General features: G+C 56.5%; 1 protein-coding gene across 1 annotated transcript in view; it reads right to left on the reverse strand.

Annotated features, from left to right (window-relative positions):
- AJAP1 (adherens junctions associated protein 1) overlaps positions 1–1,379 on the reverse strand; it is a 56,598-nt gene extending 55,219 nt beyond the window's left edge. Inside the window, exon 1 of the mRNA XM_073792608.1 lies at positions 1,351–1,379. The gene's annotated coding sequence lies outside the window, so the exon portion shown is untranslated. The remainder of the gene's footprint in view (positions 1–1,350) is intronic.
- Positions 1,380–6,000: the final 4,621 nt, after the last annotated feature.

Consider the following 6,000-nt stretch of genomic DNA (forward strand, 5'->3'; position numbering starts at 1 on the left):
TGCCACCGGCTTAGGTAACTGAGGACCTGGGACAGGCGCCCTTCAAAGCCAGAGCTCGTCAGCAAGGCCACGTCTAGAAATTGACACGAAGCCAGAGCTCAGGGATGGTCGCGGGTGGGGGTGGGAGAGCATGTGTGTTGCACTGAGTCGTCAGCCCAGAAACACTGTAGAACCAGGCCTGGGGAAGCGGAGTTTGGCAGGTTTTCTTCCAAGGGTGTCACGTGACTTTAAAAGGGACTGAATCAGTCCGTGTCTGTGTGAGTGTGTCCACGTGCCTGGGGCTGACTTTTCCCTCACTGACACTTAGGAACGTGCTGTCCCCCCAGCATGTTGAAAGGAAGAAACTTGTATTAATGAGCGCTAATTGCCGAAAAGGACACATCCTCAAATAATAAGGCCCCAGTTTTTCAATCAGAACGCAAGTGCTTGGCTGCAGAAATTAGGAACTGCTCATTATGCTAATGCGTCCGTGCCAAGAGGCTGCCGGCGTGCGGTCTCTGCACGGCCAGCCCTGCGTGCTGCAGGGTCCGGGCCAGCCTCGCTGCACACGGAGATTCAGGTCAGCGCGAGGTGCCCCCAGGTGCACACCAAGGGCGGCTCCTCTGTGGCCACAGGTGGCCCAGGGAGGGGGATGCTTTAGAAGCTCAAGTTCTCCCACCTCTCTATGCATTTGCACGCGAGTCCAGCCCTCAGGGAAATGAGATGCTGCTTCCAACAGGTGTGGTGCCTCGGCCTGGAGGGCACCACTGGTCACCAGCAGGTACCACAAGGCACTGCTGAGCACCCCCACGCCTCACCAGGTTTCACCATGCCCCCCTAGGCACCCCCATGCCTCACCGTGTCCTCCTAGGCTTCACCAGTTCCCACCAGGTCCCACCACCTCACCAGGCCTAACCAGATCCCACCAGACCCCACCAGTTACTGCCAGGAATCCCCAGACCTCACCAGGTATTATCAGGTTTCACCAGGTAGGAACAGGTCCCACTAGGCACCCCCATGCCTCACCGTGTCCTCCCAGGCTTCACCAGGTCCCACCACCTCACCAGGCCTAACCAGCTCCCACCAGACCCCACCAGGTACTACCAGGAACCCCCAGACCTCACCAGGTATTATCAGGTTTCACCAGGTAGGAACAGGTCCCACTAGGCACCACCAGACCTCACCAGGCCCCCCCGCCCGGTACCACTAGGCCTCAACAGGCACCCCCAGGCCTCACCATGTACCCCCAGACTTCACAGGGCACCACAGGTCTCCCTATACCCCACCACCTCACCAGGTCCCCCCATATCCCACCAGTCACCACTAGGCTCCACCAGGTACTACCAGGAACCCTCAGGCCTCCCCAGGTACCTGCAGACTTCACCAGGCCTCACCAGGCACTCCCAGGTACCACAGTCACATCAGGCCTCACCAGGCCCCAGCAGGCATTACTGGACTCCACCAGGTAGTACGAGGCTCTGCCAGGCAGGCTGAGTGAACGGTAGTCACACACACACCTGCCTGCCGCCGCCGCCACCACCTGGAGCGGCATCGCCCCAGGAAATTACAACAGGGCCTGTGCCTGCCCGCCCCGCACAACTTCACAGGCAGGGTATTTCTGCCATTTTCCACCAATCGTGAGCTGTAATTGGTTACCATGGAAACCCTTCTCTTTCCACGCCCCCCAGCTGTTATGCAGAGAAGCCAACCCGTGGCAACAGTGGGGAGAGCTAGATTTGTTTTTCCTCTTCAAGTCCATTTTCTTTCCTTTTGAACGGGTAGATTTGTTCACAGAGGGAAATACAGAGGCAGGTGAACAGGTCAGGACACAGGCTCCACCCACACCCAGGAGCCAGGAAATGCGGGGCCTGGGCGGGGGAGCAGAGAGAGACCCTCCCATAGGGAGGTCAGGGACCGATTCCAGGGCCTGCAGGGGACCCATCATTGGTCTCTCTACAGGGGCCAAAGGCCCCAAACCTTCTGCTCTGTCACCAGGCCTGCTGCCTCTGTGCGCAATCTGGACCTTCCTGGACTCCTGTGTGGGACCCCCTGGGGTGAAGACGCATCTTGGTGTGAGAGGATTCAGACACATCTGCGAGGACCGTGCGAGGGGCAGCCAGTGACCTCTGTCCTCATCCCTCCAGCTAGTCCTGAAACCAGGCAGGACCCCAGGAACACTCTGCAGTGTCCCTCTGACACTGCTAAGCACAGGGCTGGGAAGCCCCCAACTCCACACTCATTTCACGGTTAAGAGGTTCTTGGAGGACCACTCACAGATCCTCTCACCCAGGGAGGCATCCACAGTGCCATCAGCCATTTTTCAAGATGGCAGAGGACCCCACACATCTGCAGGGGAGGCCCTCAGAGCCACTAACCATCAGAGCCAGCGGGTAACACGCCAAGGGGGCCAGGCCATGGCGCAGGCCGAGTGCGGCCGGCTTCCCCAAAACCCTGGGGCATCCACAGACGCCTTACGAACGTGCCACCGCTTCAGCCCCACGAGGATGGCTACAAGCAAACAGAGGGACAATTCCGAGTGCTGGCGAGGATGTGGGAAGACTGCAAGTCTCGGGCGTCGTTGGTGGGAATGTGAAACGGTGCAGCCATCAAACAGTTTGGAAGTTCCTCAACGTGGACCCAGAAATTCCACTCTCGGGTGCAGAAACGCATACACGAATGTTCACAGAAGCATTATTCCTAACAGAGGAAACTGGAAACAATCTCCGTGTCCATCAGCTGATGAGTGGGTAAAGAAGGGTGGTCCAGCCCTACAGTGGAACGTTATTTGGAAAGAAGTGCTGATATGCGTTACCACGTGGATGGACCCTGAAAACGTCACGAAGAAGCCAGTCACAAAAGGCTACAGGCTGTACGATTCCGTTTACAAAAAATGCCCAGAAGCAGTCGATCCACCGGGATAGAAAGTAGATTGGTGGCTGCCGGGGCTGGGGGCGGGGGGTAGGGAGTGACTGCTAATGGTCACAGGGTTTCCTTTAGGGGTGATAAGAGTGTTCCGGAATTAACGGTGGGGACAGTGGCACAACCTTGTGAATACATTAAAAACACTGACCTCTACACTTCAAAGACGTGGATTTTAGGGTATGTAGTTTAGATCTGAAGAAGTGGATGTGTGCCGGGGTAGTGGGTAGACAGACTTGGGGCACATTGCATCGCGTCCTAATTCCGTTCCCTGTCCCTGGCAGGTGGGAGGAAAGAAAGGATGCTGGGGCCACAGCCGGCCTCGGCAATGGACATGCGGTGGAGACTTTAGACTCGTCCACACGATCCTTGCTGGAGGGCCCGGCTGCCGCGTCTACACCCTGTGACAGACGGGCCCCGGAAGGCTCGCCCTCGGCAGCGTCCCAGCCTAGACTTCCAAATGAAGAACAAAGGCTCCCAGCCACCCCCCACCCCACCTGATTGCTCCCAAATTGGGAACTACTGCTCCATCCCACTTTATTTTCTAGTTGGCAGGCTTTTTGCTTCTCTCCCTTTTAAACTTTTATTGAAATCCTTTTTCCCCAAGAACAGCTTAATAAGATTCAGCAAATTGAGATTCAATTTGATACCTTCTGTATATTTTCTTCACTGAAGAAAATCACTGTCAATTAAGGGAGACAAAGACATCCCTTCCACTTAAGGGTGCGCTTTTCTCCGAGCAAGGAGTTTGCAGGGCTGCCTTCTGCAAGCAGCTGGCATCCGCTTGCCAGAGCACTGGGGCTGGGCCAGAAGTTTATGCAGGAGTCTGCACGGCCCAGAGGCCATCCCGGAATCTCCAGGACGGGGCAGAACCTGAGCGGTATCCGACAGGTGGCCAGCCTGTCCCAGCCCTGCCACTAGCAGTGACAAGCACCCCATGTACAACCCCAGCACTGGATGACTGAGGAAGACCCTCACCCGTGATGTCTCTCTGGGGCTTGCCATCAGCTTGTTCGGGGGACAAGCCACAGTGGGAACAATTCTGTTTGACGTTGGCCTGAGCGTGGGCTTGTTGCTTCCACTCCGCAAGCCCCAGGTTCCCAGCCTCATACGAGGTGGTTGGAGCAGGTGGCACTGAGGTCTCCTCATCTTCTAAGAAGAACCGTGCATCTATGATCAATAACGGATAGGGTACAGCCTGAAATGACTCCGAGGACGCAGGTGGGACGACACAGATGTGCTTCCTCCAGCACAGAGCTGGCTCTGGGGGAGTCCGTGTTCCTAGGTGGACATCATCAACCCCTACAGACATGGGCATCCCTTCACCTGGGGCCCCTGCTGAGTCTACCTGCCCCTCCTCAGCATGATCCTGTGTCCAGAAGCCTCTTGATCCCGCCCCACTTCTGTTGGTTTGTTTGTTTAAATAAGCTTTTCTTTTTAGAGCAGTTTCAGATTCATAGAAAAATTGCACAAGGGCACCGAGAGGTCCTGTGTACTCTTCTCCCAGATGCCTCGATGTGAACATCCCACATCACCATGCTGAGTTTGTCAAAACTTAGGGAAAGCACGGGTCCGTGATCATGAACCAGATTCCATACTGCATTAGGGTTTCACCAGTTCTCTCTTCCAGCATCCCACGTAACATTAGTCATCACGTCTCCTCGGGATCCTCCGGGCTGTGACGGATGCTCGGACTTGCCTTCTTTCGATGACCTTGTCAGTTTTCAGGAGGACAGATCAGGCAGTTTGTAGGCTGTCTCTCTACTGGGATTTGTCTGGTGTTTTTCTCATGGTTAGACTGGGGGGATGGGTTCTTGGGAGGAACTTCAGAAGTACAGCCCTCCTGTCACATGGTATTGGGGTGCCTGATGTCAACACGACCCACCTCTGCTGATGACCTCAGCCACCTGTGGTGTCCTGTCTGCCAGCCGTCTCGACTGAAAAGTGATGACCCTCCCCTTTCTGCACACTCATCTTAGGAAGCAGGACCCCAAGCACAGCACACTCTGGGGGGAAAACCCACTTTGTATTTAACTCCTCAAACCTCACCAGTTTTGCAGTCAAGCCATGGAATGGGACAAATCTAAGGAAGCCACTGTCCCAAGCGAAGAATATGGTGGGTGACCCGCAGGACTTCCCCTTCCTTTCAGACCTACATTCCAAGCGCACTCGGGCTGTGGGCTGGCAGCGAGAAGCTGGGGTGCTCCAGCCGTGGGATCTGCACTCAGGGAGCTGGAGGGAAGAGTCATGACATTTGCTCTCAGGATGTTCAGAGGTGCCCCGTCTCCTAGAGCCTGACAGGGTGACGCTGCTCTTCGTGAAGCCCAGAGACCACGGGGCGGCAGGCTTGGGGTCCGGGATGGATGGAGGAGGCAGCAAGCCTTCTGAGAACAAATCCTGGACCCCCAACGCTGCAAGTAAGGGGAGATGGCGGCCACACTCAACTCTGACCTTTGGGCAAAGTGAAACTCCCAGTAGGTGAGCCTTTGTTTCACCACCACATCTTCTCCTGACAGAAGGCACATCCCACCAGGAAGAGACATTCGGTTCTACGTGAGAAGGGAGAGCTTGGTGCCCGGTGGGGGAAAGGTCCTGGTATCCCTGATTCCGTGTTGCCCCAAGGTCTCTGCCCTGGAGAGAGCGGGACGCGGCTTTCCAACACCATGAGATATTCATCTCCCCCCACCCTCCGTACAGGACCCTCTGGTGCCCAGGAGCACTTGGGGGGCCTCCTTCCAACCCGTGTCCCCCAGCCCCCCATCACCAACAGGACAGTGCAGCAGGGGCTCTGGCTACATCTCAGGAGCAGAGACCCGCCCTCCCCTCTCACGGACACGGGTGGCTCAGCCTCTATCCCCCAGCACCAGCTCAGGAAGGGAGCAGAGCACGCGCTCTCTTCTGGAAAGCAGTAACTGGTTCAATTTTCCTAGTGAAACAAACGCAGCTGTGAGTCACTCGAACGGTGCTCCCAGCCCGATGTCACCGTGATGTCCTGTAGAAGCGGCTCCACACTTGGCCCCGGGACTCGCGGGGATGAAAGCATCGCTCCCTTTCAGGAGAGGCGGTCTGGGCGCCTAGGTTTTGGTCACCCGCGGCCCCAGT

The sequence above is a fragment of the Tursiops truncatus genome, chromosome 1, assembly GCF_011762595.2.
Source record: "Tursiops truncatus isolate mTurTru1 chromosome 1, mTurTru1.mat.Y, whole genome shotgun sequence".
NCBI lineage: Eukaryota > Metazoa > Chordata > Mammalia > Artiodactyla > Delphinidae > Tursiops > Tursiops truncatus.